Genomic DNA, 27,084 nt, shown 5'->3' on the forward strand with positions numbered 1-27,084 from the left:
AGAGACACCTGGACAAGCTGGAGGAGGGACAGCAGGCCTCCTCTGAGCAACCCTATCAACCCTCCTGCATGGCACCTCACCCACACTGAAACCGCAGTAACTATACTTCCATGATCAATGGCCTCACCCTCCATCTCACAATATCTGTAGTGTCACTGGAATGGGTAGGTACAGACCTACTAGCTATGTCTGATGGAATTGCAGAAGATGACTGTATGTCAACCTCAGTTTCAGATTCAACCTCTGCACCCCCTGACTGTGCCTCAGTTTGGCTACCATCATCATCATCAGAGTCTGCTGTTACAATGACATCTGCTGGCAGAGGGCCCACACTTCCAGTGGCATGATCACCTGTGATAAAAAGCAACAAACAGCGGAAAAAATGAATACCTACACTACTCTAGTGGTAACAAATTAACAGTGGTGCCACTATTGCAGATAGTACAGCAATACAGATAACACGTCTGACATCAACATAACACAACAAAATATTTATTTAAATTGCTCACTAGTAATGACATAAACATGGTTGACTTACCATCTGCAGGTGAGATTCTTCTTTACAATCAAGATGGTCCTGGAAGAAGTTAAGAAAAAGGTAAGGCCAACATCAACACAATTAATATAGGGAATAATACTTTTACCTCTTTATATGCCCATTAATTATATACTTTTCAAGAACATAGCTGGCAACTCTAACTGAAACTAATAACTGTAGCAGTTTTCAATCCCCCCATGTGACACATAAGTAACATATTGATTTCAATTATTTTACTATACAAAAGTATTCAACTTTTGAGATACCAAAGCCTACCTGGAAGCTCCTCCTGGGGTGTGCTGGCTGTCCCTGAATTTGTTGCACCAACATCCAAGACATGGTGTACTGCACTTTCCTGTGAGCTGTCTGGACCCCTGATATTGGCCAGGAACTCTTCATTCAGTGTTAGTGCTGGCACCAATAGTAAGCCCCCCATTAACCATCTGGTCATGGCCCACTGCAGCTGCTCTTCTCCATACAGATGTGATCATGTTAGTTGCTCTGTGGTGCACCTGCTCATATGTCCTGCCATGGCCACCCATAGCATTCACATCATCCAAAAACTGCTGCCAAATTTGTATTCTGCATGCCATATCTCCCTGTTCCCATTCAAGCAGGAAGGCACCATGTTGCCTAAAGGCATCCACTATGACCTGATTCCCAGCATTGGTGAAGGGGGTCTCTGAGGAATGACACACCCGAGTGGCATACTCCTAGCTGTCCTAAAAACAATAGAAGGATGATACATATAAGTATCATATAAATACAAAATAACTGTTCTCAGATAAAACAGAAAATGTAGACACTCAGTATTATCCACTGGAGAAAAATAAAACAGTCTAGAGATGTGAAATATGAACAACAGGCAGGATGCAAAAAAGGAGAGTATCAATAGCAACCTATCCTTGTCTGTACAATAACAGTAATTCAGCTTTACCCCCCCTCAAAAAAAAAAATGAACAGACAATTGACACATTTTGCTAACAAACCATCTTTGAAATGCTAAAAGTACTATTAAAGGAACTCTCCCTTAAACATTTGTACATATTTATCACAGACCATTCTATTTTCAAGAACTGGCAATCATCTATACCTGTGAAATGGCTTTACAAACATGCCCATGGCATCAGTATACTTCTAAGTAATGCACAGACATAAAAGTGTAAAAGCCTTTGATCAGATTTTTCTTAAAGACATTCCAGCATGTGAAGTATGCAGCTGACAAATTGCAAGTACACCTTCTGAAGTTCAGTAATCCTGTGTGCAGATATATCCCAAAGAAATAGCATATATTCAGTCCTCTCCACTTGAACAAGTCTCCTCACCATCAGTTAGCCTAGCTATACTGTTGACTTGTTATATTGTTATATGGTGTAGATTCAGGGATGTTAACATGGTAAAGATGCAAATGAGGTGTGAATTCATTAGAACTGCTGAATCCCAAATACTTGAATCTGTGTAGGAGATATAAACATAGTGCAGGTGCTCCCTCAGTGTTTGGTTTCAATGGATTGCAACTGTGAATGATTACTGGTTGGGGGATGGAAAACTCAACAGCACTGCATGCTGCCTTACATCCACTGTGTGTGTCAAGTTAGCTCTGCAAAGTGTTAGATGTAAGGTTGGGAAGTAAGTAAGCAACACACAATTACTTAACATCCATCCTGACCCTCATCTGTTGGCAACTGCATAGGGTATTATTTCCAGTTAATAACCTCACACATTTTAAGGCCAATGATATAGAATGGCTTAAATACTGCATGTCTCATATTACTGCCAGATAACTGACGAATGACCAACAAACACAGAAAGGTAAGACTGAATTGCATATTTTCAAGAAGTAATCATAACAGATTGTGTGATCACTAAGTGCACTACATCTGAAAATAAATGTACAAATAACAGTTGTATGGTTTGATATTACTGTAAATGCTGTTGCAGTTGGTTTTGTGCAGAATGAGTTCAGTTCTTTGCTGCAAAGCTGTTTGCATGGTAAAGAGGGATAAGGCACCCATCCTGTGTTCTGAGGGTGCAGGGGAGTGAGAGTTCAAATCCAGATCTATGAAGCCATTTTTTCTTTTTTTCCTTTTCTGTCTTTGTTATCTTTTTTTTTTTTTTTTTTGCGGGTGGGGGGCAGTATTTGGGTAATGTGGCAAATAGTACAATCATGGAAACTGAATAAATCAATCCCAGGTATTCGCATGATGTTACACATAGTGCAATCATAGGAATGGAAGAAATGAATGGCAGGTTTGGCTGTGCTTATCTTGTTTGTGCAAAGCACAGCAGTGCACAAACTGGACCACTGGAGCACCCAAGAAGCAAACAGGACCCAGACAGCCAAAAATAGAAACCAGATACATTCATTTAATTCTGCTGAGTACCAAGCAAACCCATTTGATTGTGCTTATTTCATTTGTGCAAAGAGCAGCAGTGCACAAACTGGACAGTTGGAGCACACAGGAAGCAAACAGGACTCTTGAAGGCCAAAAACAGAAGCCAGATACAGTCAATTAATTCTGTTGGGCACTGACAAAGCCCATTTGGCTGTGCTTATCTCATCTGTGTGAAGCTCAGCAGTGTGCAAACTGGACAACTGGAGCTCCCAGGAAGCAGACAGAACCTAGAAAGACAACAGTAGAAACCAAATACGTACATTTAATTCTGTTGGGCACTGCACAAACCCACTAAATGGCATTGCACAGCACTTAAAGAGACCTTAAGAATGATTATTAAATTATGTAATGTCATGTAACTAATCCTGTGACAGCAGGTGTAATTGTAGGGCTGGAGTACAGATGGTCTTGGGTTCTACTACAGGTGTGCAACTTTTTTTTTTACTGTTGTGACATTGCAGGTGAAAGCAGTGAATTGAAACATGAACAACTGTTATTACAACTTTCTTGTGGCAACAGGTGTAAGTGTAGAACTGCCATACATATGGTTCTAATAAAGGATATTCCATACACATTTACTGTTGTTCCACTTTCCACTATATTCACTCTCAGTTATAACACTTTAGGTAGTGGAGATGTTTTTATTTAAATGTATGAGGGATGAGACACTATTATTATTCTTTTTCTTCTGACTGCTCCTGTTAGGCATCACCACAGCAGATCATCTGTTTCCATTTCTTCCTGTCCTCTGTATCTTGCTCTGTCACACCAGCCATCTGCATGACCTCTCTTACCACATCCATAAACCTCATCTTAGGCCTTCCTCATTTCCTCTTACCTGGCAACTCCATCCTTAGCATCCTTCTCCCAATATACCCAGCATCCCTCCTCAGTACATGTCCAAACCAATGCAATTTTGCCTCTTTGGCTTTGTCTCCAAACTGTCCAACCTGAGCTGACCCTATAATGTACTCATTTCTAATCCAGTCCATCCTTGTCACACCCAATGCAAACCTTAACATCTTTAACTCTGCCAGCTCCAGCTCTGACTCCTGTCTTTTCATCAGTTCTACCCATATAACATAGCTGGTCTCACTACAATCTTGTAGATCTTCCCTTTCAATATAACTGGTACCTGTCACAAATCACTCCTGACACTCTTCTCCAACAACTCCATCCTGCCTGCATTCTTTTCTTCACCTCTCTTCCACACTCACCATTACTATGAACTGCTGATTCCAAGTATGTAAACTCATCCACTTTCACCAACTCTACTCCCTGCATCCTCACCATTCCTCTGTCCTCCCTGTCATTCACACACATATTCTTTCTTAGTCCTGCTGACCTTCATTCCTCTCCTCTATATCTCCACCTCTTGAGGGTCTCCTCAACCTATTCCCTATTCTCACTGCAGATCACAATGTCATCTGCAAACATAATAATCCATGGGGACTCCTGTCTGATCTGATCTGTCAACCTGTCCATCACCATTGCAAATAAGTAAGGGCTCAGAGCTGATCCTTGATGTAATCCCACCTCCATTTTGAATGCATCTGTTACTCCTACCACATACCTCACTATTGTCACACTGCCTTCGTACATATCCTGTACCACTCTTACATACTTCTCTGCTACTCCAGACTTCTTCATACAATATCACAACTCCTCTGTAGGCATCCTGTCATATGCTTTCTCTAAGTCCACAAAGAAACAATGCAAATCCTTCTGACCTTCTCTATATTTCTCCATCAATCCCCTCAGAGCAAACATCACATCTGTAGTGCTCTTTCCTGGCATGAAACTGTACTGTTGCTCACTAATCTTCACCTCCCTTCTTAAACTAACTTCCAATACTCTTTCCCATAACTTCATGCAGTGAGCTGATCAGTTTTATCTCTCTGTACTTACTACAGCTCTGCACATCACCCCTATTTTTAAAAAAATCAGTACCAATGCACTCCTCAACTCCTCTGGCATCCTCTCACTTTCCAAGATTTTGTTAAACATTCTTGTTAAAAACCCACTTCCATCTCCCCTAAATACCTCCATACCTCCACAGGTATGTTATCCGGACCAACAGCCTGTTCAGAGCTGTCCTTACCTCCTCCTTGCTAATCTGTTGCACATCCTGATTCACTATCCTCACATCATCCAACCTTCTCTTTCTTTCATTCTCTTCTTTCATCAGCCCCTCAAGGTATTCTTTCCATCTGTTCAACACACTCTCCTCACTTGTGAGTACATTTCCCTTGTTATCCTTTATGACCCTACCCTGCTGTACATCTTTCCCAGCTTGGTCCCTCTGTTTAGCCAGTTGGTACAGATCCTTTCTCCCTCCTTAGTGTCCAAACTTTCATACAACTAGCCATACTCCTTATCCTTAGCCTTCACCACTTCTCTCGTCACCATACTCCTCATCTCCTTGTACTCTGTAGAGTAGGGATCGATAAGACACTATTATTGTGGTATCATATTAATCATCCAATTGCAATTATTTCATTCGACACTGATGCTCTCCATGCACCATTGCACAAATGCTTTGTGCGGTTGTGCTCACTCCAGTAAACCCAATAACTGGAACTGACAGGAAAGCATCAGTTTCCAGTGCTCTAGATCCACTGGTAGATAGACATGACAGGTGTTAGTGGGGAAGTTGCCATGTTTAGGGTACAGAGGTGGGGTGCCCAGGAGTCTGGGATATTCACTGGTCTCCTAGTGAAGCACCATAGCGATAGCTTTCTGCAGGGGGACTATTCTGGCTCCTAGTACAAGTCTGAGGCATGGGATACTTTAGCCCAGGCTGTATCAGGAGTGCAATGTCTGGGCCCACGGGGCTAGACTGGAGAGATTGATGGGAACAAGTGCTATGTATGCAGCAGAAGAGAAGTGTTATTGTAGCATTAAAAATTAAAGGTAGCTTTTTTCGATTTTATAGAGTTGTATCAAATTAAGCATGTATATCCCAACTGTAAGAGCCAGTATGAATGCATTAGTCTGTAGCACAAACCAATTGTAAGAGTCAAATATTAGACTTTAGTCAGAGGCTGTGGGTTCACAGTTGTACCATACTGTTATATCTTCAATAATATTTCCATTAAATTAAAACCTTTATGCCAGTGGCACAAATGCCCTGCTGTAAAGTGTAATCTTTATAACTGGAACAACCATATATGCAATATATGCACATTTCAAGGATGACTTGCTGCAATCTGTAGTATAGATTGCATCTGTTTGGAGGCAGACTTTAATGTAAAACTTAAGATAGTTGAACTGTATAATTGCATTAATGCACTGTATGTCACATGTGATGGTACTAATCTTATCTTTTTTCCCACTCACTCCAGCCCTTATTTCTGTTTTATTTTCTTCATTTTTATTTTATTTTATTATTCTTTAATTTTATTTTATGACTATTTTTATATTATTTCTATTTTATTTTATTTTAATGTTAAAAACATTTCTTATTTTTTATTACTTTTTTCTTTTCTTTTTTCTTTTTATTATGTGTCATCCATGTGTACCCATCCCTAAATGCTCCACAGCACAGCAAGTCCCATTGGATCAGCCTGCCTCACTCCACGGCAGCAACACCAATGCCCAGCATGTCTGTGAGCCAACCTGGCAGCACTGCCTCTGCTGCCCATGCACTACCTGCATCCTCAAGTAGTCCTGTCCCAGAGGTTGGTCCAGAGGTACCCTCTAGGAGCAGTGGCAGAGGTGGTGAGTTCATCACTCTCAGCAAGTTGCCTTGGATGGTGCTCTGCACCATTGGTGCATGCGTACAGTGGCTAAAGAGGTTGCTCTTCTTCATTTTGCATAGTACTTGGAGGAGGAGGAGACATCAAGCCCTCCAGCCACCTGGGGAGTAAGGTGACAGTGATGACAGTCCAGTTGGTGAGGACTCAATTCTCACTGTGTCCCAGCTTGATGGACGGGGGCCTGGGTTGTCACCACCCTCACTCCAGTCATGGTGTCCCCAACCTTTTGTGTCCATCACCATCCCTGTCTCTTGTCTTGTTTGTCTTATCTGTCTAAAACTGTTTCCTCATCTACTCAACTTACCCTGGCCCAGACATACCTATGTCCCTTCCTCAGCATTACTCCCTCTGTGAAATAAAAATGAAATGGGCACCTGTCCCACCAAAACATAATCTTCCCATACATAACTCTCCATTTTCCACACGTCTTCTTGACACACTTAATTCACTGCAACTGACTATACAACATTATTGCATTGTAGTCACCCTGTGTCTGGAGGTGACAGTCCAAATTCAGTGAATATTTATCACATATGTTCAGTTTACACTAGTAAATAAATGGATAGCTATGGTTCTTTCATACCTTCATCCTGCACAGTCCTATCCTGCTTTCCCTTTGTTCTCCTTCCAGCTTGCTCCCCATTTCACCACTTTCCTAGCTACCCCATTTTAACACCCTTAATCTGGTCAAAAAATAGAATCGCACACAACACGCATAAGTAGCAGAAAAGGCAATGGATTCCTTTACTTTTTGGGCTACATGTTTGCGCTCAGGTGTGCATCATGCAACACGCAGCAATGGTGAGCAGCAGCGAACTACTGTGGTTGCCTCTGCCCAATGCTGGTTAACCCTGCTGTGCTATGCCAAAACAGCTGCATGTGTACTATAACAAATTCATGTCATTGCATTATCGATGTATAATAAAAGTATTTAAAAGTATTAGATAGACCTGGATTCCAACCCAGTACCATGTGGGCCCAAAAAGGAATGTATCAATGCATTAATATGAGCTGCCACAGAGTCAATTAAGCAGCAAGTGTGATGCATAGACAGTACTAACTGTCAGGCTTTAGCATTGCAGCTCGCATTTGCACACTGCTTAGCTATGCACAGACAAGAGTATCTCACATGTGTATACACTTTGCCAACCATTACACAGACCTGCTGCTAGCCACACTATGGAAAAATAAATATTACTATGCATTACTGATGTTTATAGTCCATTTCCTGTCTATGACATGATATTACATGTGGAAAAATTACAAACTGAAGTCCCTATCTAACAATATATCACATATTTATAATACAGCTATGTGTTGCCACCCCCCCATGCACTGCAACCCTGGTGTCTCAGTACTTTTTCCACAAATATATCACGTACACTACAGAAGATAATCTCAAATGTGTGATATGCAATGCACATCAATCTGGTAACATGCAGAACTACAGCTATTGACCTATAAGCCTAAAAATCTTTATCTGCAAGGCTAGGGAAGGAATTAGCATGGACCTTGTCCACAAGGACATAACTGACCTTCAACACACTTGACCCAACCCATTCTGTTTTGGTCAATGGTAGAACCTGCTTACTGAACCTTGTGTACTTCTTTGATACCGACCCCGAAGACCTGGATTAGAGATAACAGGACATACCACCTATGTTGAGTTTTTGAAGGCCTTTGACACTATTCCTCATTCATGTCTCATAGTGAAGATCGCCCATCAGGGAATTAGGCCATACAGTACTAGATGGATAGCCAACTGGCTCACCGACAGAATGCGCACTCACAAAGTTGAAGAATGCATCTCCACTTCTAGCCCACTTACCAGTGGAATACAACAAGGATCTGTGCTGGCCCCTCAAATGTTTGGAAACTATTTCCCTGAAGTACAGGCAACAGTAGATGTCGTGGTTTACCAAGTGTACAGATGACTGCTAACTGGGCGCACTCATATAGAGTCCCCCAGTGATGGTAACATATTACAGAAGGGGTTGGCACAAACAAATGATTGGCGCCAAACTCACAGACTGAACCTTACAGCAAACAATACCTCATTATCCCCTTTAACAATGAAGTACCCCTGCTAATTATTAGAGCACCCCTCTAAGCTCAAACACAGTGTTCTGAGATTTGGGAACACATGTTGATAACAATTTACACTTTCTTCACTATGTGTCCATAGTGGTGAGACACACATTCTGCATCATACACCTCATACATATGGACATCACATCCAAGACCATGGAGATCATAGATCTGCTGTACTCTACCCTTATCAGACCACTAATTTAGTACAATGCTCCCTTCTGTTTGTACCTCACCAGACACCTGCAGCAATAGGAGGAAAGACAGAAGTGTGTGACTGGGAGAATCCAAGGCCTCCAAACATGATATACATGGAAAGACTGAAATACCTGTCACAGTAGGCAGTATCCTATGGGCTGCTGAGAGGTGACCTATTCCTGGTATACAGAGCAGTCTCAGACCCTGCCCTTCTGGAAATGCTGGACATCAGCAAATCAAATGAAGCAAGACTAATGTGCTCCATGGTTCTCAGCTAGCCTGTGAAATAAACAGAACATGCTAGGGATGCAGATACATCCCCCAGTGATTGACACTCCTCTTCTGTAGTAAGCTTCCACTGTGTGTGATGCAGTGCTCCTCAATGATCCTGTTCAAGCACAACCTTGACAACTGGTTGTGTGACTGTGAAGTCACCGCTGAGGTGGCATCTATTCCCTCATGAGCAGGGTCATTCGGTGCTGCTCACAAAATCACTATACTGACAACAACCATCTAACAATGCTCAACAAGGGTACTTGTGTTTTTACACAGATAGGTTTGTAAACACCCTAGGGCCATTGGGCTAGTAGCATCCTATGAACCTATGAAGCTATGAACCTATGCAGGTTTCCCAGTATCTTGTCTGACACATGGTCAGCTGATGTCCTGTACTATAAGTTGACCAACACTCCTGTACAAATCAGACATGTGCTGTGGTGCCTGCATAAAGTACTGTGTTCTGTAGTCTGCATACTTAGGTAGAGGTTCTGTTCTCACAGCAGTCAACTTGGGGTGTGTGTGTGTGTGTGTGTGTGTATGTGTGTGTGTGTGTGTGTGTGTGTGTGTGTGTGTGTGTGTGTGTGTGTGTGTGTGTGTGTGTGTGTGTGTGTGTGTGTGTCTAGACAGAACAGCAGGGGTGTGTATCCTACAGTTACTGCTCCAATGCCATGGATGGCCAGTATTTTGATACTTGCACATGCCTACACATGCATTTCATGCAGGCCTCACAATCTCTTGTCTTTCACATGGCCTGCTGATGTCTTCTTCTATAAGTTGACCTGCATTCTTCTATTAATCAGACTTGTGCCATGACACTTATGTAAAGTTCTGTGCTCTGTAGTCTATGTACTTAGCTAGGGGCTCTGTTCTCACTGCAGTCATATGTGTGTGTGTGTGTGTGTGTGTGTGTGTGTGTGTGTGTGTGTGTGTGTGCGTGTGTGTGTGTGTGTGTGTGTGAGCATGTGCGCTCTTGCTTAACATTACAGAGAGCATTTTAAACCAGCATGTGGGACACTTTTATTATCATATTGTCCTCAACAGACACTGCTGATGTCATTAGCTATAATTTGTTGTCTGAGACACTCAAAGTCAGACTTGTGCCATGGTGCTTGTGTAATGTACTGATTTCTGTAGTCTGTGTACTGAGATAGGTAGAGGTTCTGTTCTCACTGCAGTCAACTTGGTGATTGTGTGTGTGTGTGTGTGTGTGTGTGTGTGTGTGTGTGTGTGTGTGTGTGTGTGTGTGTATGTGTACTCTCGCTTGACATTACAGAGATTATTTTACACTAGCATGTCCACAACAGACACTGCTGATGTCATCAGCTATATCAGATTTGTAGATATACTGTACTCCCACCAGGGCGGGGTCAGAGACTGATGTCACCTTATCCTATGAGAGACAGATTAGTGATATGGATTTTAATCTTTCCACATACATCATGGCATTCTTTGCAGGCCCTGTGTTTTCTTGATGAGAAAGCCCTGTGGTATCTCCAGGTGCTGCATGTGTCTGATGAGGTAATGCAAAAGAGAGCATTATACTCTATTAGTGTTCTGATGAGGTTTGAGTACAGAGCTGTCATACAATCCTAAGATCTGAATATGATGGTGTGACTTATGACATGCTTTCAATACCAATGTGGACACTTGCTGGTCAGAGTCCAGATTGCTATCTACCTGTGTTCCCATTGCTTGCTTCACTGGGTTTCAGCATAGCAGGACTGTTGTCAATGCTACGATTAACATGGAATTCCACTTTTCAGATGAACAACATAAAAAAAGACAAATTTCTGCATTTATTTGTAGATCATATTCCTTCATTACTACTCATTTCTCTGTGTTACCTCCTCCTGTACTATGTTATCATCATTGCTGAACTCAATGATTGGACCCAGTATGCAAGAACCAGCAAACCTGGGAAGCCAAAGGCCATGCATTTTAGCCTGAACTGTAGGGAAATAGAGTCTAAACAGTGAATAGCCAGACACAGATGTCTGGGGCTTGCCAATGGTGACAGCTCTACTGATACAGGTTTATTCATCAGCTAATTTGTTATCCATCTAGTGATGTAGGGATTAATCCCCAGAGAGGATGGTTTCTCAATGATACCTGCATTGGGGATTGTGTTAAAATCCTAGGCCAGATCACAATAGGCAGTAAGCACTGTCTTACCTTCATTCAGGCCTATCTCATGGAATCAATGGGCTGTGACAACATCACACACCACCTATGGCATGATATGGTTGGTTCTGCACTTCAACAGACCCTCCACATGGGCTATGTCCCTGTAGAATGGGTATATCAACATGCACTCATCTGAGTTTGGGGGACATGACCTGATGCATGCATGCATATAGACATCCTGACTCCCCTCAATGGTGTAGTAGACCAACATGTCATCATGGATCTCTTCTAAATGGACACTAGTAAAATTCCAGCTGTGTGCAACAGACCTGTGTGAGTCGTTAATGCTTAATCATGTCTGTTACATTTGATAAATGTCCACAGAGTGGTCATTGAGGGCAGGCATGATAACAACAGAGTTATCCTGTGTAACTTGACCAGGATAAGGTATATGACACAAATCCACAGTGAGGTATTCAATCAACACTGTCATATGTGGCCAAAAACAGCTATATTACCAACTGGGTAGACCAGTGTTATCACATACATGTCATCTGACTATGTTGAAATGTGAAGTGTCCTATATCTCAGGTCCAGTGATCAGGTCTGTACATGAGGGCTGTCTGCTAGGCCCTTTCCTGTCCATTATTTAGGTGATGGACATCACAGATGACATACACATCCTCTGTCCAAACAGCTGCCTGAAGGTCTACAGATTGTGGGCAATCATTGACTCCATCTGTGATATTAGTATAATAAAGGCAGTATCAGCACATACCAAATATTGTTGCCACAGCCATGACAACACTTGCAATGTCAAGAAAGCATGGTAGTATTTACGTCAAGTACACAAGCACACAACCCAAGTATAATGTAGACATCACACCCTATAATCAGACCAATAGGTATGTGACCCATGCCTTGGGGTACATGGTAAGTGGAACTTCCACTAGCATGTGGTCACAGTGCTGACCACTACCTTGAATGTAACACAAGTACTGGGTATTTAAAGGGCATCCACATTAGAGGCCATAATACCTTCAAAGTTCTCAGACTTCATCACACCAATAACTGAGTACAATGCATCCTTAATCATATAAATCCCTACACATCTTCCAGTGATGGTAACTGAAGTGTACCACCTTTGTCACAGTGAGCTGTCACATAGCTTATTGGCCATACCTTGGTATTCTGTTTGTGGAATATATATGACTGTCTGATGGTGCGTAGCACCTATCAAGTTGTTACACCAGATGCATGTTTGCTACCTGTTCTGCTGATGCACACAGTACATATATAGGTTTTGACAACATTAATGGCATGTATATCATTCATGACACTGTGGACTGTGTGCCTTATATATTTATATATATATATGCCATGTATACCAGTCAACTAGCCTGTATTACTCATAATGTTGCATACAGGAATAGCAGTGTCCCTCCTAACACCTGCACCCGATATTACCATGCCAGGACAGTGTACATGATTATCCTCATACAGAGTGGATATAGCATAATAGTTGTTTAATTGTGTATGTACAGGCTCATCTCTTATCAATCTAAATCACATATGTTATGTCCAAGGCATGGGAGTATTGGTGTCATTACTCTGATATGGTCCATGACTGTTGTTGTTTTTTTAATGTTTTGCATGAGCCTTTACCTGTGCCCTCCTTGCTGGAGACCTCTGCAATATGCACCCTACCCCAACTGCATGTCAGATCCCTGATAGATGTCCTCTGCATTATTCATGTAAGGATGCTTATCTCACACATACATTTATTTATTTATTTAACATTTGTATACTATGAAAGTCTGACTGAGACAGACCCCATTTTCAGTGGAGGCCCAGAGAGAAAAGCTTTAGAAGCATGTCTTTGGAATTTGGGAGGAAACAGGAGCACCCAGTGGAAACCCATGCGAATGCAGGGAGGACATGTAGACTCCACATCAAAGGCACCCCAGCCAAGAATTGAACAGGAGAACATCTTGCTGTGAGGTGACAATCCTAACTGTTGCATCATTGTGCTGCCCATCCTTCCCATTGTTATGTCACCTTGTGTGGCAGTGCAGATAAAACACATTTTCACTGTACAGTACCTATTGTACCATATAGATATGTGATTGGTGCTGCTGCTACAACCATCTTCCACTGACATGCCCTCATCTGCTGTACATTAGGTTGTTTCACTTGTCCTCTTTCCTTGTGTTCAATCCTACAATTCATCTGTGTGTCCAAAAACACACCGTCGCTGTAGCCCAAAGGTCTGCTCCAAAAACCAAAAAAGCAAATATGTAGAAACAAATTGGAAGCTGACCACCACAATAAATGGAAGAAGTATTTAATATAGACAGGCAAGCGCTTTCACGTGTACTTAGACACGCTTCTTCAGATCCTTACAACTAACTGTTCAAAATTCAAATGTATAAATAGGCAATCCTAAAACAATTATTCAGTTAATTAATCTAATCATTCTAAATGCAAGCATGTGTTAAAATCATTCAATTAAGAACAGAGCCAGTGCACTACTAGATACTGCAACCTATAACTAAAAGCAAAATCAAACAAATAAAAATTCTACATGGACAAAAATTCTACATGGACAAAAATAAACAGTCAAAAATTTTAAAAAGTTATTAAACAACAATGACACTTAAAAAACACAATATATCCTATACTGCTTTAGTATGTATTTCTCATGTAAATATGAGTATACGTATAAACTCTAAAAGTCATGCATCAGATGTATCCTGTAAACATGTTATGTATGTGCAAAAGTAATAATAATAAAATATTTAACGAAATAGATATTATAATATCTGGTCTTCTAAAATATATGGGTAGGATGTTATTACATTCAATGAAATCTAACAGTTATTAAATGAACCATCAATAGTAACGAAGGCTTGAAGTATAAATATCATTATAGATGTAAATATAAATATAAAGGTGAGTCTGTATGTAAATATAGGTCAATGTAAAGATATATATAAATATGTGAATATAAATATGTATAAATATGTTAATTTATTTGAACTATTATATAGATAAGTATAAATATGTATAAAACATGACTGTCGATTAATAAATATGTAGGCAGATAAATAAATAAATAAATATTGATAAAAACAGATCCCTTTATATAATACACTTATTATTAAACAAAAATATCAAATAAACGCTATGAATATCTATGCATAATTTCTTCAAAGCAACTAAACCTAGATGACTTAATCTCATGTGCAGGAACAAATCTCATGGATAAAGTCAAACTCTGTATGCTTGTAAAATAGTAACAGTTGAAAATAGCATAATAAGTATGCATCATTAAAAAACAGATAATAATAAAGATATAAACATGTATACTTCTAACCTATGAATACATAGAAGGGAGTAGATCAAAACATGTCTGGCTGAAATGTTTCGACTGGACATATGAGGCAAATAAGCCTGTTTGACTTAAACACTATGTATGTGTCTAGAATATATATAAAAAAACAATATATGAAATGCTCGCCAAAATCTAAATATGAACATTTCATACGCTAAAGAATATAGGTGGTATACCTATATACTCAACATTCAACATCAAATGTTATTGAAGAGTCACTTGGCACTGCGTCCTTTCAAAGGAGCCCTGATGCTGACATATTGATTAAGCCCTGGTTCATAGTGAGCTTTGAATTTAAAAATCCAAGAGAGTTCTACTAATTCTAAATCATTAAAATTATCTCCATCTCTAGAATTGGGTAGAACTGTTTGTAAAACTCTAAATACAAATGAATGTGTTGAGTTTTTAGAGATGTGTTTGGCTAGAGCATTCTTGGTATCAACCTTTTTAATGTCTAAAGTATGTTCCAGCACCCTCTCTCTCAAGGTTCTAGTAGTCATTCCTACATAGAACGCTGTGCATCTCTGGCAGGTGGCCAAATAAATGAGAGTCTTACTTTCACATGTGGCATTATGATGAGGTTCAAACCTATAGTTCAAAATTGGATGTTCAAATTCTTGAACTTTGGTGATCAAAGTGCACATGCTGCACTTATTGCAAGAGAAGGTTCCTTTTCTCATGATCTTATTAATGCTAATGTCCTTACTGGCCATGTTCGACTCTATACATAAAAGCCTACTAAGGTTCTTGCTGTTACGAAATGTATAAGACGGTGTAGGGCCCACTAATGCTGCTATCTGTTGATCAGTCAAAAGGATGTGCCAGTTACTAAAAATTATGTCTTTAATATGATGAATGTCATTAGTATATCTGAGATGAATTCTCACTCTTGAATTGTCAAAGGACTTCTTGCCATGATGTCCAGATATTCTGTTATGATTTCCATTAGAAGTTGTTTGTTCATTAAATATGATCTGGTTCTTGACCTTCTTAACCTTCTCTTCATCATAGCCTCTGTTCAAAAAACACTGTTCTAAAAAATTACTCTGTTCAATAAGTTCAGCACTATTGTGACATAGCCTCTTGATTCTAATGAATTGGCTCTTCGATATGCTGTCAAATACGTATCTAGGATGCATACTATTAAACTGAAGTAAGGTGTTCCTCCAGCATCCCTTTCTGTAAATAGTAGTCTCAATCTTGTGATCTGTATTCTTATATAGCTTCACATCTAAAAAGTCTATACTATGTGTATCATGACTTATTGTAAAACTCAGAAAATCAGTAGTAGATTCTAACTGTTCTATGAAGGTGAGAAGCTCAAGTCTGCTTCCATGCCAAAACAAAAGAACGTCATCCACAAACCGTTTATAAAGGCTCACCTTCTTAAAGCTGTCATGTTTAAACAAGAACCTCTGCTCCCAATACAACATCACTAAATTCGCGTAAGTATTGGCGCAGGGGGTGCCCATGGCAACCCCCCACTGTTGTAAATACAACTGGTCCCTGAATTTAAAAACATTGTTAGTCAAAACTAATTCCATGATGTCACATAACAGCCCTTCTTCATTAGTGTTGAATTTCTGGCTCTGGTTTATGATGTGCCTCAGAGCTTCTAAGCCAAAATCATTGGGTATGGCAGTGAACAAGTTTTTTATGTCCAAAGTCACAAACATCAGTTCATCCATGTTTGCATGGGAGTATTTGCTTATACACTCACGTAACTCATAGGTATCCTTCAAAATGGATGTAGTCTCACTAACTAAGGGTCTAAGTTTCTTCTCTAAAAAGACTGACAATGTTTCAGTGACCCAGCCTTGTCCCACTACTATAGGTCTCATTGGGGGTGGGTGCAGGCTCTTGTGTATTTTCGGTAAACCTTTTATGTATGGTGTCCGAGGTTTTTCAATAAAAAAGTATTGATACAAATCATAATCTATCTGTCTACACATTAAATATTCATAAAGATCTTGGTGTACTTTATAAATAATTTTAGTAAGTTCTAAGTGGTTAATAGGTTTGTAGGTGGAGGTTTCATTCAAAAGCGTAGACATGGCATCTGTGTATACATTGGTATCTAACAACACTATTGCCCCTCCTTTGTCCGCTGACTTAATCACCAAATCATTATTGTGTTTCAGAGAATAAATCCTATCCCATTCAATAGTGTGTGTATTAAAGAACAAAGCACTATGTTTAAAATCATAAAAATATTTGTATAAATCATCTTCACAGATTTTCAAAAAACATTCAGCTACAGGAGTTAAAGTAGGTGTAAAAGTACTCTTTTTTCTAAAACGTACATCACTAGTTTGATCAGGAACATCATTTGAAATCTTTTTGTTGTTGAATAACAATTTTAAAGATACATTCCGTAAAAACAGTCTCAAATCCTTTAAAACTTCAGATAAATTGCTGGCTTGAGCTGGTATATAGTTCAAACCTTTGTTCAAAAGCTCATAGTCCAAGGGTGTCAAAATGTACCTGGATAAATTAACTGTTAAGTTGCTCCATTCCTCCATCGGCTTCTCCGACCCTGTTGTTCTCCCGATAGCTTCCTCTTGAATCTGTCTCTGCTGTCGGATCTCCCTCTCGTTCCGTGTTGGCTCTGCACTGGAAGGGGTAAAAAACGTTCGATGTGGGTCTGTGCTATCTTCGGTTTAGCACCCGTGTTATTCGTAGAGGAGCGTGGTAGAGCTAGTTGGTTTGGTGGTGGCGTGCAGTCAGTATCCATTGTAGGGGTAGTAGAGGCTCTTGCTGATGACATCATCACCCCTTGTGTTATAGGCACGTCATTTAAAGCAGTAGTGTCCCTTTGACTAGTAGTAGAAGCAGAAGCTTCGGTATTAAAAACATCAATGTCAGTATTGATCGCAGGCCCAGTCTCCCTGATATTTCTATTCCTTGGCCATAAAAATACTTGACTGTTCGTGAAATCAAAGTAGTCTCGTTGAAGTTTGCGCATTTTAGTTTGTTGTAAACGCTCCCCATAGGAGCTTGTTTGATTGAGTAGGGAATCTATACGTTGCATGTACATGGCCCCTTTAAATTTCTCATGTATAGTATTATACAACACTTCAGCTTTAGTACTCAATTCTTTCTCTATAGGAGAAAAATAGTCCAGCAATAGTTTGATATAATTATAGCTGAGTTCTAAATTCAACTGCTGCCACCTCTTCAGTAAGTCCGGATGGCTATCACCATAGGTGGGCATGCAGAGAACTCTCATCCCTCTCGGCACTATTTTAAAATGCAAGCATGCTTCTAAGTGTCTCCTTTGCCAAGTAAGTCTTTGAAGCTTGTACAACATATTCTCTAGCTCCTTTATACTCACGTTGAATTCATGTAAATTGTCAGTGTTAGTAGCTTCAACATTAGGACCAGTAACAAAAAGTTCCATCGCAAGGAAGGGATTATCACGTTCATCCAAGACAGTTTCCCACCTCCTCCTCTGGTCCGTTTTCTGTGGTGCAAAATCCAGTTCTATCGAAGGGTTATCCATCGTGTGGCTCGGCGACCCAAATTCATCTGTGTGTCCCTATTCAATACACATACTTCTCCTTAGTGTTCATTTTGCATGGCAGTCCATGTACCATTACAGATCATTTACACATCTTCAGTACAGAATACCAGGAATGGAATATCACAATACTCTGCTCTGTAGATACACAGTCCTATACTGTGTTTGGACCATATACTTTGCATTCAAACCTGTCAACTGTCCAGATACTCCCAGGATGTCCAGATGTGTTCCTTATCAAATGTGTGGCTTTCTGCCATATCACTGGGATGACCTCAGGACTGATGTGAGTTAGTATTACATACATTTGAATTCATACCTCTCAAATGTCCTGATTTTGCAGAATGTCCAGTTTTTGTCTCATACTGTTGACCTTTTCCTCATAATATTTTGGTTTTCTGGCAATTCATTGGTGTGTCATTGCTGATTGAAGTCAGAAACTGATGGCAGACATTTGACTTTCAAACTTCATGCTCTTCAGAAAAATCAATGCTGATGTAAATCCTATTTTTCCTGTCACCCTTCTATGTTTGGAAGTGCATTATTAGAATCTGCCCCTATTTTGGGCCCTTTGTCCCCCCATTATTTATGGTTTTGTCCAAATTTCTTGTTCTAAGAGGTTGAAAGGTATGTGTGGGTTTCATTACACCACATTTGTACGCAACACCTATGTCAAATATGTCCTTATTTCTGGTTAATTGTCCCCACATTATGTTGACCTTTGTGCAGATGTGTTGCACTAACAGACTGACAGCTATCTGGGAAGCCCAGGTGATCATTATGGCATTCCATGCATATCCACGGACCATAAGTGCTCTGCTTTAAGCATGATTGCTATCCACATTTGCTTACACGGTTTCCTGGCTAGGAACACTGTTGCCAGCCAAGAAACCTTGCTTAGATGAGCTGCTCGGCATGAATATGCATTGCATGGTGGTGCGTGCTGCCATTCACTCCGCACACATGTGAACTCAGTGTAGGCTTTTTCCAAAGCCTACACAGAGTTTATTGAATCTCTGGGCATACGTAAATCTACAAAGTCCATAATTATGTATACAATAAACATTATTAACTATATTAAAACTGTGGGTATTGAACATGCACTTATAAGGACAGCAAGATGCCACATCCACTTAATTATCTCCATGAGTAAATTGTCACAATGGCTACTTAATGGTTATAAAAAACATCAATCTGATATATATATATATATATATATATATATATATATATATATATATATATATATATATATATGGGACACAGACATATCTCTAAATTATGTAGGGATGCTCAGGTACACATATGATAGTCATACTTATTGTAAGGATCCACTGGTTGCCTCCACACCTTGGTAGCCCTCTGACAAAGCTCCCTTGTGTTCTTCCAATGCAGGTCATCATAGTTGTGATGAACCTGCACTCCAGTACAATAGCTCAAAAGGAAATTTCAAGAAAGAGGGTACTACAAAGACATCATTAATTTCTGCAAGGAAGTAAAAAATGTAAGGGAACATGAGGTAGCAAATGTAAATAGCAACTCAAAAAAAAATGAAAATAATTTCCCCTTAGCATGTATTTAGACAATTCGGTAGATGAAAGTAAAATCAAAGGAATAATCAAAAATAATTGGAGATTCTTAATGAATTTTCAAGAAATTAAAAATGTTATAGGGGGAGACCCTGTCTTTGTCTCTAAAAGAGGAAAGAGTTTAAAAGGCTCTTTTAAGAAAAGGAATTTATGCTCAAATATGCCTGATGTTTTGGAAGTGGGGATGGAAAGATGTAACAGTTGTAAATGATGTCAATATATGAAAGAAGTCAAGAATGGCTACTTAATGGTTATAAAAAACATCACTCTGATATATATATATATATATATATATATATATATATATATATATATATATATATATATGGGACACAGACATATCTCTAAATTATGTAGGGATGCTCAGGTACACATATGATAGTCATACTTACTGTAAGGATCCACCGGTTGCCTTGCCTCCACACCTTGGTAGCCCTCTGACAAAGCTCCCTTGTGTTCTTCCAATGCAGGTCATCATAGTTGTGATGAACCTGCACTCCAGTACAACAGCTCCCACTCCATCTTTTGTGCTGCCTCGCAATCTGGTTCTTTATGTCTATCATGGCAAAGTCTGTTGGCCTGGCTCTCATCCGATGCTCCATTCCAGTGTACACTGTGAACATCTGGGTGGTCTCCTCCTCAGTCCATTTAGGTGAACGGACATGTCTAAGCCTCTTCAAAGTAGCTGTTATGATCCTCCAATGGAAAATGTCTGAGAAATTCAAAAACAGAATAAAGCTCATTGAGGTCCTTCTCAGTTCACAGTTAGCAATGGTCAGGTCTGTAAATGCATTAAATCAATATTCAAAAGTGGTGCTAAATGTCATGTTATCCAATCACTGGCAGATAATGGGCATTTGCCACACATTATACCATTTATCAATACCTTGTGGGTGTTTATGCAGTACATGTAGGTGTTAGGAAGCATGTAGCCAATTTATGTGGAGGTGCGCAAATGCGACTCATAAACCTTGAGTTTTAATGGACCTCATTAATTATGTATGGTGCAAATGGTACTTAAGGGTGGATGCACATTAGGTGAACATTGTATCTGTGATTCAGAGTGAGAGGTACATTGACAACTGGTAGCATTTCTGTTTTGGTATGAATTACATTTGTTAAAGTCAGTAATTTCCAAAGGTACCTGGGTACCTGCTTAAATTAATTTTTAATCAAAATGTGATCTTTAACAGAAGTTGTTGTAAGTCACTGTACTGGTGTTTGATTGACATTTATGCATACAGGTGTTGCTATTTTAATTAATTGATTTCAGTCCCACATGCAGTTGTAAAGACAGATTTACACTGCAAATGTGAACAGTATATAAAGGCAGATTTATAGATCATCCATAATTCTTACTGGTAATTCCTTGCACTCTGTGGTGTCACTACAGAAACCTAAGGATTCTGACACTATCTGTATGTACTATGTTACATTGATATTACAAATATATCTTAATTCATGTTTCCTAACAAAACTCTTAAAAACATGTGCAGTTCTTGTTATGGATATTTCATCAATGATGATTCTTAACAATGGTGTTCTCAATACTGACTCAATATACAAATGATCCACACTGTCTGTGGCCTGCCTATAGATCCTGAGGTTTAACGTCACTTTCCATATGGTGTTCATTTTTTAGTTTGTGTAGTATTTTAATGTAAAATGCACACAGACTCCTGTCTATATATTTCATCATTATACTCAAAAAATATATGATAAAATAACGTCCAACATTTCTGTGAAGAATCTCACTTGTCTAGTATTAAATAATCCTGAAGTATGAAGCTGTAGCCATCTTCACAGATAAATATTTACAGACGTTGGTTGTACAAAGTACATCTTATATTAAATATTCCTTTGAATTTAAAAGTGTAGTGAAGAATGTGAAAGTAGATGATTCCATGTGGTTGGTTACAGCAGGTATTTCCTCATTATATACAGTTATACCAAATGTAGAAGTGTTGGAAATGGTGAGCTGGAAATGGTGAATTGGGAGCTTCGTACTTCAGAATTATTCAATATTAGACAAATGAGATTGTTCACAGAAATGTTGGATGTTATTTTATCATATAATTTTTTTGAGTATAATGATGAAATATACAGACAGAAAAATGGTGAAGCTATGGGGGCTGCTATGGCCCCCAGATATGCAAATATAGTCGTGATGAACTGAGAAAAAGAAGTTATTTTAGAATCAGTTTTTGCAAAACAATCCATGAGTTACCTTTGGTTGACATTTAATTATAGGAAGGACAACATTAATTTTTATACCTGAATGTGTATAGATCTAGCAATGCTTTAAAAGTTAAGATCTATAAAAAGGAAATGCAAAGTAATGGCTGTCTCCACTACAACAGCATGCATAAGTTTAGCCTAAAAAAAAAACATAGTGAAGAGGCAATTCACTAGAATAAGCAAATTAACAGATGTGGCAGTATTTTTGAAAAGAATGTGAAGAACTCAAAAGGAAATTTCAAGAAAGAGGGTACTACAAAGACATCGTTAATTTCTGCATGGAAGTAACAAATGTAAGGGAACATGAGGTAGCAAATGTAAATAGCAACTCAAAAGAAAATGAAAATAATTTCCCCTTAGCATGTATTTAGACAATTCAGTAGATGAAAGTAAAATCAAAGGAGTAATCAAAAATAATTGGAGATTCTTAATGAATTTTCAAGAAATTAAAAATGTTATAGGGGGAGACCCTGTCTTTGTCTCTAAAAGAGGAAAGAGTTTAAAAGGCTCTTTTAAGAAAAGGAATTTATGCTCAAATATGCCTGATGTTTTGGAAGTGGGGATGGAAATATGTAACAGTTGTAAATTATGTCAACATATGAAAGAAGTCAAGAATTTTGTAGTGACAGCAAGAAGCTTTGAAATTAGGTTGAATAATTTGTATACCTGCAGGTCCAAATATGTGGTATATATGGCTTTGTGTGAATTATGTCCAGCATTTTATAAAGGAAGAACCGTTAGAGAATTCTACATGCGAGTGAATAAACATATAAGAGTAGTAGACAAGACTGATGTAAGCAATACCTTGACAAAACATGTTAAGCAAAAACTTTCATTAGAAAAAAAGGCATGCTTCAAATTTATAATAATTGATGAAGTCAATGGTTTTGATCATAGGTTTGATGCAGAACATGAACTGGATCGGAAAGAATATTGCTGGCAAATTAGGCTGAATGCATGTGTATAACCTGGTTTAAATTATAAGGAAAACTTTAAAGTTGTTCTTAGAAGGAAAGGATTAAGACATAAATTGCTTTGTGTCACGTTATTGTTATTAAATATTTAAATAAGTTTGTTCATTATACAGCTTGGTCTGAAGACGTTCCATGAAGGGAATGAAAGTGCTTACCTGTTGGATTTTTATGTAATAAAGTCATTTTGTGTTTTAGCCGTTCATTTTTTATTATATTATAACTAATGTTGATTTTACAAATGTTATATAGAAAGGCATTGTGTTACTTTTTATATGTCATATTAGTATTTGTCACAGGCAGTATTATACAGACCTTTCCACTGCACATGAATGCATACTGTTTATGTTGACATACACTGGCTACAGAATCAACTGCATAACTGTCCACACACAAGACTATGGTCATGTGCATATCACTGTCATTTAAATGGCCAACTGTCCTGGGGTGAAAACTTCTCCCAGCAGGAAAATGAAATCATAATCGATGCTGTCTGGCAACATTTACAGAGACTCCTTGGCCATTCTGGTGATAGAGTTTGGAGACATGAAATCTGGACCAACCTCACCAACATGATGAATGCAGTTAGAGGTCACAACCAGTCCTGTGATGACACTTCTCAGACATGATCTGTCATGCAAGTTACAACCAATTCCATGATAACACTGCTCAGACATGATCCTTCATGCAGCCAACAGATGAAACCATTATGAGAGATCGGGGGATGCCACCTGTAGTGGACCACCATTGACCCCACGATGCCATCACAATATTTCTAGGGTGGGATTGAAGCTGGAGTTCCAGGCTGAACATGTCTTTATTTCCATTATTTGGCTGGGTTGCATATTACTGTAGGATGTATATTAACGTATTGTTACTCATGATTTACAGCAGCAAAGTTGAGCCATGCACACAGCTCAACAAAAGGTGAGGATGATGAACGCAAGTCTAATGACATGTATTCATATAACAGAAGTGCAGACAAAGCAGTCCAAACATGTGTAGTGTTGTTTGCATTAATATTCACAGGCCCAACTTCTTCAGGACAAAACCAGGGAACAGCAGGTGAGTGTCTCCATACTGTTACTGTGACCATTATTTATTGTTGCCTCAGCCTCATTTATTGCACTGTTGTTTACTGTCATATTATGATTTCCCTAACACTGTAAACTACAGGTATATGTGATTATCTCCAGCCCCAGTTATTGTTGTATATATGTAATGCTGTCAGTATTGTTTTTGCTAAATACATAACTGTGTTGTCTTTCTCTTTACTTTTCCACTGCAGGATCCACAGTACAACCCACAATCTCTCCACAGCAGGAGTCTTGTCAGTGGTGTGCTATTAACTATGTTTCATATGTCATTGCTGTTAATCCTGTAGTTGACCTCCATTAATACTGTGCCCTTCTCATTCCTAGGCCAGTCTGCCTCAACCTCATCAAGTGCACATACTAGTGGTATGTGTATGTTTTATCCATATTCAGATGGTTAATCATGACAAGGATGTGATCACTAATGCTGTTTTTTCCCCTACAATAGTTGAAGTTCATCCCTCTTCAACTGCACCATCTTCCCATAAGGAGTTGTCAGGTCTGTGTTTTATTTATATTTCTCACATATGTCATATACGTTGACTTTGTCACCTAATTCTATATTCCATGTATGTAGACTCTGTGAAACATATATACAGTAGATCTCATGTATTTATTATTTTTGTAACATTGCAGTGAGATATATATGTCATATGTCTTTGATGCTATTCATCATGTGATTTAAGTACATTATCTGATCTGTGTCTTTGCATCTTGTAGCACATCAATTATCTGTATCACCCATCAGCCCATCCAGTGATCATGATGTAGTTTCAAATGTGTCTCAGCATGACTTTATGGCCCCTGGCCCAGAGGACCCTGATGGGTTCGGAGAGTCCATCCAAGATGTTGACAGTGATGTTGCTGCAGCTGTAGTCTCAGATGAGGAGAGGAACTTGTTTGGCCATTTGGAGGATGATGAGTCATTGGATGTTGAACAGGATGAGGTCATTGAATGACAGAGCAAAATTAGAACCACTGCTGATGGCAATTCCCCACAACAATCTCAAGCAGGGCATCATGCTAGATGTAGGTGTGCAGATGATGTACATGGCCAGGTGTCAAAAGGTGTCCACCCCCACTGCAGGCAAATGAACATTCCCAGTGATAGCATCAGTCAGACATCTGTGCACTTGCACATGCTACAGATCATGCTGCACACCAGCTACATGTGATGCATGAAGGACAAGAGTACAGACACAGTTAGATAATGGCAGCATTGGTCATTCAAAAAGAGTGTATGCTAGCTGTGGCATGGTCATTAGAAACCCTGTCCTCTACTCTAATGTAGCAGTGCTGTAGTTCCAGCAAGCATCTGTGTGTCCTGACTGTGCTCAGTAGATTGCAACATTGGAGAGGCTAGATACCTGGCCCCAGAACCATCATTTTCCATTGAGCATCAGTGTCTATACATCAATGTCCCCACACTTCCCCTGCTGGCCCATCTACTGTGGTCTCACCAGTGACAACAAGACTTTCCGCTCTCAGACATGCTCCAACTCAGTTGTAGAGCAACCAGGTCCATGTGTTTCTGTACATGTTTAGGACAGAGTGGACCATGGTGTGAGATATCAGCAAGGTTGCCCTAGACTGTGTTAGAGTGTTTTCAACAGTATCATAAACATATCTGGCTCATTTTAGTGAATTATCACTTTACTGTGATATATTTTTCTGCAAAATTAAATTATCTGCATTATGTCCTGTGCTGTTTCTCTTTTTTTCATGTTATTATAGTGTAAATATAGCAATGTATAGCCCTAATGTGTGTCCCTTATTGTTTTCCATACAGTGATACAACAATCTGAGTGTATATACATACTTGTGTCAGTTGTGCCCAGAGTTGATGATCTCTGTTGTGACACATTTGCGTATGCTCCTATTATAAAATATTATGATGATGATGTTATGTCTGATGATCAGTGTGTGCATCTAGTGGGTAACTGCCATTAGATGATATCTGTGCTGCTGTGGTTGGGCAATACCTGATCATCGATGTTTAATCTGTACTCATGTATGTGTGGCTTGTCATGACTTAAAGTTGTAGGTCAGATGCTGCTATGTTGCCTGGCCCTGCACTTGTGGTCACACTGCACACTGCCTGTCTTCTGTTCCCTATGTCTTCCTGCTCCTGCTCTGATACCTATGGGATGTCCTCTTCAGACATTTGAGGCTCTTGGGGTAGTTCACTCACACTTGCTCCTGGAAGACCACCATACAATCTAGTTAGCATGTTGTGTAGCATGGCACACACTATTGTACTGCAGTGCACCTCGGGATGTGTCCAGATATCTGGACTTTCAGTACACCAAACACATGCTCTATGGTATTTCTGGTTGTTGCGTGTGCTCTAGTGTAGGCTTCCTGTATTGGGTTGGATGGGTCACAGTACATTGTCATTAGCCATGGCTCAAGTGGATAACCAATCACCTGTTGTGGGGAATGAAAACACATTTGCTCAGAATGGATATTGTTGTGAGGGTTATCCTTATCTCACATCCTGGCAGTGCTCCTGTACTTGCCTAGTAGTAGTCCCTCAGGTATTTCACCTTGCCGAAATGCAGATCTCAGTCCACTTTCCCTCCATATGGCAGCATCATTGATACTTCCATGGTGTGTTGCCATGATGTTTGTTATGCTGCCATCTGTTGCACACACCCTGGCAGTTAATGGATGACTATCCCTTTCTGTTTATTTATTGGTCAGTCTCAGGGTATGCTTGATAGGTATGTGTGCACAATCTATTGCATGTAGTACATGGGAAAGTACTCCGTGCAATAAATCTGGTGTATTACAATTCTCTGCTTCATGGGCATGGATGGGAAGTGTATGTAGTCATCCACCTTGCAGCACATTGCTTCCAGGAATTTTGACAACATATGGCTGGCAGCTGTGTGTGA

This window comes from Protopterus annectens, chromosome 3.part0 (assembly GCF_019279795.1).
Source record: "Protopterus annectens isolate FY-2018-M chromosome 3.part0, PAN1.0, whole genome shotgun sequence".
NCBI classification, from domain to species: Eukaryota; Metazoa; Chordata; order Ceratodontiformes; family Protopteridae; genus Protopterus; species Protopterus annectens.